General features: G+C 43.2%; 1 pseudogene; it reads right to left on the bottom strand.

Annotated features, from left to right (window-relative positions):
• Positions 1 to 10515: 10515 nt before the first annotated feature.
• Positions 10516 to 11448, bottom strand: LOC110608342 (annotated as a pseudogene).
• Between the last annotated feature and the right edge of the window lie 715 nt (positions 11449 to 12163).

Below are 12163 nucleotides of genomic sequence, written 5' to 3'. Positions count from 1 at the left end.
ATCACAATACTCTGTACTCTTCCTGTACCCTGCTGAATGCTCTCTGACCTCTGAACCTGCACAACTAAAGTTAGGGGAGAGGGATGAGCTACGATAGCCCAGTGAGTAGAATAGGCAAATAACAGGTGATAAAACATGCTCTCATGGAATGCAACACATAAACACATCACCTCGGCCGGACGGATCAAAACTCCCTCTATCTCATCTGGGGTACCTAAGTACCATGTGCCTGGTCCCCGTAGGGCTGTTCCAGGTCTTTGTGTGCCTGGTCCCCGTAGGGCTGTTCCAGGTCTTCCTCTGAGGGCTAATGAATCCTCACGAAGTCCGTGCCGTCTCACATAAGCAATGTACAAGGAGCAATGCCAAGTACAAGGATAAATGCAATGCATCATCTTTGTGTACACGAATGCACGCACCCTATAGCATATTTATGATGCATGAAGCATGATAAAATATCAGTTCTCATATTAAAACATTAAGGTAAATTCCACTCACTTGGTTATCTCTGCACTGACTCTGCAGGTTCTGACACTGAACTCACTGCTGACCTCCCTGATTCCTCTGGTCCGTTCCTACACAGGTGGACTCACATGAGGGACTAAACTCACTCAAGAACATCTCTAAGCAACTGCAAAAGAAAGCTGGACAGGGCACTTTCGGCGGCAGGTTCGGCGGCCGAAACCCCTCTCCAGAGACGAAACTCATGCATGTTCGGCGGCACCTTCGGGGCCGAAGGTCTCGTCCAGAGACGAAACTCACACACTTTCGGCGGCCGAACTCCCTCTTTCGGCGGCCGAAAGTCCCTTTCTAAACCTAAAGCCTAGCTTTCGGGGGCAACCTTTGGCAGCCGAACTGCCTCCACAAAGGGTTCGGCGGCCGAACCTTCCTTCGGCGGCCGAACCTGGTTTTGCCCGAAGGGCAGAACCCTGCTCTGTTTCATGCAAACTTTGCCCAAAAACCTACAACATGCATATCAACTACTCCCAACTAGCATATACACATCTATATACACAAAGGGGTCTAAAACTACCCTAAACCCCAAATAAACATAGCACATAACACTTAAACATGCTGGAACACCACAACTCACCAAAAACCTCACCTAAACCTAAACATGCATACTACCCATACAAACTGCATAAAACCTTTCAAAATCATCCAAGAAGCTCAGGATCTTCACTTACCTCTTACACAACTTGAGGATGAAGGATCCTAACGTGGAGATATGAAGAAAAGCTCTTCCAAAGCTCCAAGCTTCAAATCTTGGTTCTTTTGCTCAAAACCTTCATAAATCACCAAAACTCTTAAAACTCTTGAAAGATTTGATGAAAATCATGGAAAACATGAAAGTCAACGTAGGAGAGGCTGGAACTCACCTCTGGCTGCAAGTGGAGGAGAAATACCCTCCTTCCACCGACCCTTGGCCCTTTTATAGGTGGCTGGCCAGACCACCTTCGGCAGCCGAACGTGAAGCCGCAACCATGCAATGTTCGGCGGCCGAAAGTGACCTTCGGCGGCCGAACCTTTACATTTCTCCCTTGTTGCTTTTCTTTCAAAACTCAATGCTTATCATACGTCAAAACATGAAAACAAGTGAAACTACCTTGGAAAACATATGTATGACCCTTCTCGAGGATTCCGACACCCGAGATTCCACCGGACTACAGGAATTCCGATGCCGGACTCGAGCCGGGTATTACATCTCCAATGAAAGGAGTGGTTCGGTTTGGAAAGAAAGGTAAGTTAGCTCCACGGTACATTGGACCCTTTGAGGTGTTGCAGAGGATCGGAAATGTGTCGTATAAGCTGGATTTACCTGCTTCTATGGAGAGGATTCACCCGGTCTTTCATGTTTTTATGCTACGACAGTTTGTGTCAGATCCGAATCAGGTTCTGAGTGAGCCTGAGGTGGAGATTCATCCAGATCTCACCTATATAGAGCAGCCAGTGCAGATTCTGGACACACAGATCAGACAGCTAAGGAACAAGGAGATTCCGATGGTGAAAGTCCTGTGGAACCACCATCATCTAGAAGAGTGCACCTGGGAGACGCGGGAGTCTATGCTCCAGCAGTATCCATATTTGTTTTGAGGTTAGTTTCCTCCGTTTCATGTGTTATTTGTTTTAGGATCATTCGAGGATGAATGTTTTTAAGGGGGGGAGAATGTAATACCCGGCTAGAATCCAGCACCGGAATTCCTGTAGTCCGGTGAAATCCGGGGTGTCCGAATGCGATAGAAAGGTAGGATATATGTTTTCCTACAGTGTTATGATGTATTTTAAGGTTTTTCGTTGCATTGGTTTGAGTTGTGAAGAGAAAAGTCTATGGAGACTTTTTGCCAAGTTCGGCCGCCGAAGGTAAGTTCGGCCGCCGAAAGTGCCCAATGTTCGGCTTCCGCACTTCAGGTTCGGCCCCCGAATGTTGCATGGTTTTGCATGCGATTCGGCAGCCGAAGCTGAGTTGGCTAGCCAACTATTGAGCATTCCTTAGTCAGCATTTTGGACAGGTGTTGGCTCCAAACCCTGTCCAGAAGATTGGCCACGTCTCCCATGATTTATTTGCAAGCCCAGCTCATGCAGAGTGTTTGTTGGTTTCCAAACATTGTTGAAGGGTTTGAAATGAAAAAGCTTAGTTTTGAGTGTTTATGAGTTTGAAGAGAAGGTGATCCATTTTCTTTGTTCAGATCGGTCATCTTCTTGTTTACAGGAGGTAAGTGAAGATCGTGAACATGTTTTACTGTTTGACAGAGGTTTTCTGAAGGTTTGGGTAGAGATGCATGCTTAGGTGACAAAGGGTGTTTTTGATGGTTTAGCTTGTAAGCATGATTATGTGTTTTGTTTGATGTGTTTGTTGGGGTTTTTAGGTAGTTTTGGACCCCTTTGTACATATACATGAGTATATGTGTGTTGAGGAGTTGAAGTTTGCATGTTTTGCAAGATTGAAGGGATAGAGGAGCTTGTTTGCCGTCGGGGCTGAGTTCTGGATGAACTCAGGTTCGGCAGCCGAAGGTTCATTCGGCCGCCGAACCTCTTGCATGGTGGCTTAGGCTGCCACAGCTTGCCCCTGCGAGTTTTGCATGTTCAGCTCTGTTTGGGGGATTCGGCCGCCGAAGGTGCCGCCGAAGGATAGAGACTTTCGTCTCTGGAGTGCCTTTTGGCCTCCGAAACTTGCCCCCGAAAGGGTTCGACAGCCGAAAGTGGAAGTTCGGCCGCCGAAGGTACTTGAGTTTCGTCTCTGGAGAGGACTTTCGGCCGCCGAACCTGCCGCCGAAAGTGTTCTGTCCAGCTTTCCTTTGCCTGCTTTGCATGGATGTTAGAGTGAGTTTAAGGAGATTTTTAGGGAGTTTAATAGAGTTGGTCATAAGCTAGTTTGGTCCCTCATTTCAATCTATCTGTATAGGTACAGACCAGAGGAACCAGAGAGAGCAGCAGTGAGTTCTGCTCCAGAGCCTGCAGAGTCAGTCCAGTTAGCCCGAGGTGAGTGGAACTAAACTTAACTCTTTTACTTGCACAATGGAATGTTTTAGCATATCTCATGCATCATGATTATGCCATAGGGTGATTGCATTAGTATCCACGAATATGTTGCATTGCATCGTTATTTGGTGATGTGGGTAAATGCTGAATGATCCAATAGTCTCAGACAGGAAGTCCAGGAGCCTTTGACTATGCCCTGGCAGGTATAGAGAAGTCCAGGAGCCTTTGACTACGCCCTGGCAGGTATATAGTAAAGTCCAGGAGCCTTTGACTACGCCCTGGCAATGGTAAGTACAGAGGTGTTATATACACATATACATATATGACAGGAAGACCAGGTGCTCGATTCTACGCCCTGGCATAGAGTTACTGGGACTATGTGGTGACAGGTTTACTCTTGATGTGGCTTGTCTGTGATATGGTGCATTCCATGAGATCATATTTTACTGAGATGTTTTACTGTTCTACTCACTGGGCTATAGAGCTCATCCCACTCCCTTAACCCCAGTTTTGCAGGTTCAGTGTACAGTGTCCAGGGACAGTTCAGCAGAGTACAGGAAGAGTAAAGAGATTTGTAATAGCTTAGAGTGGACATGTAATATTAACGAAATGTACGAGTTGTGTATACAGTTAGATATGTGCTTGACCTAGTGATGTATGTTTTGTACATGATCTGTATATGTATATGTTTTCCTGTATGTGACAACCAGGCTTACCAGGTATGAGATCACCCATCTAGAAGAAGCTCTAGTCAGGGGTACAGAGTACAGAGTACATGAGTACAGAGTACAGAGATAGTGCATGCACAGGTTAAGCCTTGGTTCAGAAAAGAGTTTTTATTTTCACAGAAAATGTATGATCATGTATGAGGTTTACAAGTACACAGAGAATATAGCAGGCTTGCTACGGGTTCTGGCGGCCTTAAGCCGACCTGAATCCTAGCGCCGGTGACGGTCCATTTTGGGGTCGTTACAGTTATGTTTTAATCATTTGACTTGAAATTGTCATAGTTTCTAATATAAGGATTGTTATGTTTTGACATAACAAAATATTGTCTTTAATCAGATAATCATAAAGGTTATAATTGAACAAAATAGAAATTATGTAAATGATATTGAACAATCAAGATACAATTTGTCCATCTCTTTGAGATATATATTTTCTGGACCTCTCGATAAGTGAGATTAAGAAATGCATGGACATGCTCAAATGAATTGATAATGTGATCAATATCATTTAGTTTTATCAGTCTACTTAGAGATCGAGAAATCATAAGTTTGAACATTATAAGTTTGACATTGACCATAATTTATATTCGAACTAGATATCGTATGACAAAAGAATTAATACATGTTCTGTTTATTAGACTTTATCAGACTATCAATCCTCATATTAATTAGATAGTCATAACTTCTTGCTAGAGACAGCTTATGATTTATAGGTCTTATCGGACTGTACTTATTGCCAATTAATATGAATTTATTGGGTCACACACAAAAGAACATCATTGATGTGCTATGTCATATTAATGGACTAAGAACCTGTTAGTATAATTAATAATAATAAAAATATTATTATTAATATTAATTATTTATTATTATAAGATAATAATATTTAAAAGATCTGTCGTCTATTTGTAACTGTTACAGATAAAGAATTTTTCATTTTCTTTTGAAAAGGACTTATCACATAGATATATTATACTAAGTAGGAGTGTAAACGAATCAAGTTGAACCAAACTTTAACGAGCTCAAGTTTCGTTAAAATTTTTTTGAGTTTGAATCGAACTTGAGTTTTACTTATTTCAAACTCGAGCCGAGTATTAATAAATTCAAGTTTGTCTCGTTTAGTCTAAGAACTCGAGTTTTATTCATTTCGAACTCGAGCCGAATATTGATAAATTCAAGTTTGACTCATTTAGCAAACGAGTTTAAACGAGTTGAGTTTTTATTGAATTTAATATCGAATTGTTCATGAATTGTTCACGAATAGTTCAATTTATTTATAAATGTAGAGTTTAGTTTATTTCTATTATAAGATTAATTTCAGCACATTTAACGAAATTATTCATAAATTTATTTGCGAGTCTGCTCATAAATTTAAAAATGAATTGAGTTCACGAGTCGAATATTATAGAATTTCAAGTTTAATTCGTTTACTAAATAAATTTAAAAATTAAGTTCAAACTTAACTCATTTAGAAATCGAATTGAGTTCAATTAAATTTTTATTAAGTTGAATCTCGAATAATTCATGGATAATTTGATTTATTTACACTTTTAATACCAATACCAATGAAAATAGTTTTTAAATATTTTGAAAATTTTAAAATCCAGTTGGTGGTCAGATTGGTCAGTTTCGTAGCAGATTTAAATCCTAAAAAGGCTACAAAAGAAGCAACATAATTATTATATTCTCCTTGATGGTGATGGTGAAATATCATGGGACATGTAGGGTGATATTATCGAGCAAGTTGTGTGCACTGGATCAAAAGAATTTCATTTCACTGCCTTCTTATTGTCCACAAAAAAATTTGTGCTTAGTGTGAAAAGCGAAATTTTTCCATTCAAATTTTGATTAAATTTGAGCTTGCTTCCAAGAGATAAAATGGTTAGTGATAAATCTTTTCATCTTCCTGGTCCATGATAGATCTGGTTTTCTTCTGGGTCCCTTCTTGCTGGGCTCCCTGGTGGATCTCTCCATGTTCTTCTCGATGTTGGGACCTGTAAAATAAGAAAGAATGGTCAGGGGCCTACCGGGTGTGCCCCGGCAGAGGCCCTCCGACACTCAAGTCAGATTTTATGGCTCAGGGTAGTATATTCAGGCAAGAGTTGCAGAAAGAATAAAAATGGTGTCCAGGAAGGAGAAGGAAGAAGAAGAGAGAACCCCCCTTTTGCGTGGCCTCTACCGTGATATATATATCTGTCTCTCTGCCACAATGCTAGCTGTCTTCTGCCGTCCAGCTCTGTATGTACGGATGTGTCAGGCGCCTGCTCCATGCGTAACGGCCATTAATTCTCCTCTGATACGCATGCGGAAGGATCCATCAGCGGGGCAGATTAGTCATTTTCCTCTTTCTGGGCTGGGTTGAATGGTAGGGCTGAAGTTGAGCCTGGTGAGGGCCTGATTATTGGGCCGAGAGGTTTGGGCCGGCTTGATTGAGGAATCTAGGCAGAGTCCGGCCCTGTGACTGAGCGGGCTAGACCTGGCTCTCGAGGGGAATATTGAAGCCTTCGGATCATGGACTGTTTTCAGGGGCCTGGCCTTTAGGCCGGGGTGAAGAAATCCAGCAGTCATCAATTGCCCCTTTATCTCCTCAGCAGTTATTCCATGACTGGTGAGGGGATAAATCTTTAATTTCTATTCATGACCGTGTGGTCTGAGAACTGCTCTTGTCAAAAGTACCATTTCTTTGCCTTTTTATTATTTTTGTCTCTTTACTTTGATGTTTGAATGTATGGCGTTATGGAAATGTGTGTTCGATGACAAATGATATTTCACCTCGGCATGTACCTCATCATTATTTTCTACTCACACTGTCTTCTGGTTTTGTCAACTTTACTTATTTGTTGGATCAGGCCGGCTCTACTGGGTCTTTGCTGGTTGAACCGATCCGGGCTAAGAGCTCGGAGTCTGGTTAAGCTTCTAACTTGCGAGTTTTTCTTATTCTCATGAGGGCATTTCTGTTTTTGGCTCGCGATCTCGTCATTGTCGCGAGCTCAGGAATATAATACCTTGTTCCTCTTGAGATATCCTTCCGGTAATCGGTGTGGTTTGAGCTGTAAGCTCCACTGGGATAGAGTACTCGTTCTTTTGTTGTTTTCCTGTTACGAGTTCATCCGAGCTGGGAGCTCGGTTCTTTGCTTTTCGCTTAGGCTTTTGTGCCTATAGCCTGTGATGGTGTCTATATCGCGAGCTCCGAAGTTCGGAATTTCACTTTCTTCACTTTGGTGCCCCGAGCTCTTTTGTGAAGTCGGACTTGATTTCTTACTTTCTTGTCGAGCCTTATTCGGGCTGTGTTTCAGTCTGACTGTTCATTTGTTTGGTTTTAACTTTTCTTTTATAGGCTTATAGCCTTGCCGGTCCAGATGTGAGGCCCCTCCAGGCTTCCGGGAAGGTCGACCTTGGATTGCAGGGGTCGGATTATCTGTTTTTGGATTTGACCGTCTTGCCTTAATTCGGTCTGCCTATTGGGTTACCAGTACTGCGCTCGTTTTCTTAAGATCGACATGATGCTTTGGTACTTTTGGCTGTTGTATGAGATCAAAGTCTCTTTACCTGATGACTCGAGGTCCTTTGGGAGGTCGGAGTTTAGCTTTTCATTTATGGTCCCGTGCCCCAATCTTTTATGTAAGATCGGAACTATGTTCTTATGAGTTGTTTTTGCTTGTAGCATCGGATGATCTTGGTGATTCCTGCCATTTTTGCTCCGGGAGATCTTTGAGATCTTCGCCGTTGTAACATCCTCAAACACATAGCGAGAGCAGTGACATCACGAGGTAGGGCTAGAGATATAGAGGATTGTCCCTGATACTGGCTCTGGCTCCTTTTCTGTTGCCCTTTTTGCTTTCTACTTTGCTCTTCTTCTTTAATTCGTTCTAGGCTGTGGGCCGTCTCTACTAAAACTGAAAGTTCCTTGATATGCATAGCTGTGAGGTACATCCTTGGTATTTACAGATAAAAGAAATTGTTTAGTCCTGATATATCTAAAAAGGTATAGTTTGTGACATTCCTTGCTCTATCTACTCTTTGATAGGGTAAGGGGTGTTACAGCCGGTCTTCTACCTCAGTGAGGTCTTCTACCTCTCAATGAGGTCTTCTGCCCCATTGAGGTCTTCTGCCTTATTGAGGTCTTCTACCTCCCAGTGAGGTCTTCTGCCTCATTGAGGCCTTCTTTTGCCTGGACCTTATTGAGGTCTTCTCTGCCTGGACCTCATTGAGGTCTTCTCTTGGTGGGACCTCCGTGAGGTCTTCTTTTGTCAAGACCTTATTGAGGTCTTCTCTTGTCAAGACATCATTGAGGTCTTCTCTTGTCAAGACCTTATTGAGGTCTTCCTTTGCTAGGACCTCAGTGAGGTCTTCTTTTGTCAATACCTTATTGAGGTCTTCCTTTGTCAAGACCTCATTGAGGTCTTCTCTTGTCAAGACCTTATTGAGGTCTTCCTTTGCTAGGACCTCAATGAGGTCTTCTTTTGTCAAGACCTTATTGAGGTCTTCCTTTGTCAAGACCTCATTGAGGTCTTCTCTTGTCAAGACCTTATTGAGGTCTTCCTTTGCTAGGACCTCAGTGAGGTACTCTTCTTTTGTCAAGACCTTATTGAGATCTTCCTTTGTCAGGACCTCATTGAGGTCTTCTCTTGTCAAGACCTTATTGAGGTCTTCCTTTGCTAGGACCTCAGTGAGGTCTTCTTTTGTCAAGACCTTATTGAGGTCTTCCTTTGTCAAGACCTCATTGAGGTCTTCTCTTGTCAAGACCTTATTGAGGTCTTCCTTTGCTAGGACCTCAGTGAGGTCTTCTTTTGTCAAGACCTTATTGAGGTCTTCCTTTGCTAGGACCTCAGTGAGGTCTTCTTTTGTCAAGACCTTATTGAGGTCTTCCTTTGTCAAGACCTCATTGAGGTCTTCTCTTGTCAAGACCTTATTGAGGTCTTCCTTTGCTAGGACCTCAGTGAGGTCTTCTTTTGTCAGGAGATCTTGGGGACCCTGGTCTTCATGCTCCGGGAGGTCTTTTAAGATCCTCACCGGCCGTTTTTATTTTGATTTCCCGGGAGTTCTAGGGGATCCCGGTCTTCATGCTCCGGGAGGTTTTTTTAAGATCCTCACCGGCCGTTCCGGGGTGACCTCGGGGCCCCGCCGGCAGTTTTTTGTTTTGTTTTCCCGGGAGTTCTAGGGGATCCCGGTCTTCATGCTCCGGGAGGCATCTTTAAGATCCTCACCGGCCGTTCCGGGGTGACCTCGGGGCCCCGCCGGCAGTTTTTTGTTTTGTTTTCCCAGGAGTTCTAAGGGATCCCGGTCTTCATGCTCCGGGAGGCATCTTTAAGATCCTCGCCGGCCGTTCCGGGGTGACCTCGGGGCCCCGCCGGCAGTTTTTTGTGCCTTCTTGAGGTTTTTGCACAAGATTCAGGCTCATTGGCCTTACTGTCGCTTCGTCATCTCAGCTGGTTTTGTGCCTAACTGAGGTCTTGTTCATTTTTCTGAATTTTTCTGCAAAATAAGAGCTTGCCCAGAGCGTATATAACGAGGATGCTCATTGTTAATTCAATAATGTTCACCAATAAATAATATGTCGCACATGACACTTGATTTCATATTTCAGATGGACGAATGCAAGTATTAACTGTAACTAACAATATTAGCTCATGCATTTTAGAGAGTTCAATAAATAATATTTGCATGTGTAAACTTCTCCAGAATTTTTCAATCTATAAAATATAGGCAATTATCAGGGTATCTAAACTCACAGAGGTATATTTTGATTAAATTTAGTCTTACTATTTTCATATGAAGCATGCCTTCTAATAATCTATGAGGTCACTTGTTTTTGATGATGTTTAATTGAAAATAATTGTCAATAACTAAAAGCATTCTTGAAATTCTGAAGCAAAATAATAAATATACACAGCAAAGTGTGATTTGGGTAACTGGAGCATATATATATATCATGAGTATTTAAAATAAGCAATTAAGGGCTTATAAATTTCTCCAACAGTAATTATGTTAATGATGCGTGTCAAGTAACGTGTACCTTATTTCAATCATCAATCGGCCTGATTGTCAAAAATGTGGCGAGCAGCATTTCAGATGAGTGCAGGTTCTCGAGGACCGAGTGAGTGCGGGTTCATAATTGGAAATGCTGTTCGCACCGATCTACTCACATGATGCCTAATCAGTGGATTTCCAGCTATTCAAAAGACCAAGTTCATCATGGAGGGCATTCTTAAGATTTGGGAGGTATTGCGCCTCCGGATTCAACCCCTCAGAAGCACAAAACAATAGCAAAGTGTTACGACGTATGCTCGTTTCCCCTCCGTTTCTCTGACTGTGATTCCCTTTTTTCGTCCCCAATATATATGGTAGTCAGGTAATAATATACTGCTGTTTGCTCTTGCTTGCTCTCTCTCCTGAGTAAATCTGGGTACCAGTATCTGTTAATATTTGAGATTCAGTACATCTTAAACATTGTGACTGATAATCATGTCTTCACTTGCAGATGGTCTTCAGTCTCTTTGCAGCCTGAACAAATCCCGCAATCACCTGCAGCTCGTCCATTTGCTGGGACCTAAAATGCCTCTGAACAACATCTACTAGTTGCTCTTTAGATGGGTTGGGGATAGCATCCACAAGATTGAAGTGTCTCCAATATTTCCACAAGGCAGCCATCTCTAATTCGCTGAGGTCAACTTTCACGGTCCCACAAGGTGTAGAAACAGAGCCTTTATACTGCGAATCACAAGAGAGGGACCCGCTCATAGTCTTGTGAGATGACCCATTGATTTATGCGTCCAATGCCTTGATCTATGGGACTTTTGGGTGTCCTCGAATGCCGTGTCAGATCCATTTCAATGTACATTATCAAATTCCAAATCATCGTGTCCCACAAGGTGTGGAAACAGAGCCTTTATCCCACTAAGGGCATTCCTCTGTAGCTTTACTTCTATGCCATTTGTAAGAACCAGCTAATGTCAGCCACCAATTAACAAGCCTCCTCCTGCAGAGGGAAACGCCTCAGTTGACCCAACAGACAAACACCATGGACCCCCAAATAAGTGGTCACCCAGTTCAGTTGATGGATCAACAGGAGTTGGTGATCATCAAGAGAAGGCATTTCCTGATAAAGACAAGCCATAAAAACGCAAGGGAGTGACGCCACCACACAAGCCTGGACACCCTCCTGCAGTTGGTACAGAGGACGCAACACACAGGCCACCAGCAAAGAAGAAACCCCCACTATACAGCCACAGGCCTCCGTCATCCGATTAAGCGCCCAACGCCAGAGCTGGCCTATTTAATCAGAGGTTGAAGGCTTGCCGACCTAGTAATCTAACTAATCTATCGAGCTCTTGATTGTCCGACCTGCGGGCTTGACCATGCAGATCCCTTGATGCCCTAATCAAGCGTTCCTTCGATGCTCCGGCCAGCGAAGCTGTTTCTTGAGAGCAACGAACTCCAACCCATGAACAAATTGATCTTGGATTTGAGGAATTCCATGTTATCGACTTGGCCGACCTGCTCAATCAGGCCATCGTGCTCTGCTAAATTCAAGTTCGAAAATTGCACTTGTCTTCAAGCTGGCCAACATCAACAACATCATTGCCTCCGATCTGAAACGCGAGTCCGAGCTCAAGCTTGCTCCGACCTCGAGCACAAATCCAATTTCGAGCTCGGGTCCGACCCCAACTTATAATTTGAGTTCCTTTCAGTCCTGCTCTTGAGCTTGGACTCAAAGATAACTCCGAGCTCGGGTCCGACCTCCACTTATCTTGAGGACAGTCTGGCCATCCGACTCAAAATGCGAGACCGACTTCTTCTTCCGACCTGTTGAGTTTGATCTGCTGGAGCCTTCCCACTCAAAAGTTGATCATCTGGTGGTGGTGTCTGCTTTAATTCTTGAAGGTTGTGGTTTCTTCCTTTGCATACGTGGTGTCAGCTCCATCATGCCTTCATATCTGGTCCAGTTCGGTGTCGCG

The sequence above is a fragment of the Manihot esculenta genome, chromosome 17, assembly GCF_001659605.2.
Source record: "Manihot esculenta cultivar AM560-2 chromosome 17, M.esculenta_v8, whole genome shotgun sequence".
Taxonomy (NCBI): Eukaryota; Viridiplantae; Streptophyta; class Magnoliopsida; order Malpighiales; family Euphorbiaceae; genus Manihot; species Manihot esculenta.
This window is presented reverse-complemented; position numbering and strand designations above follow the sequence as displayed.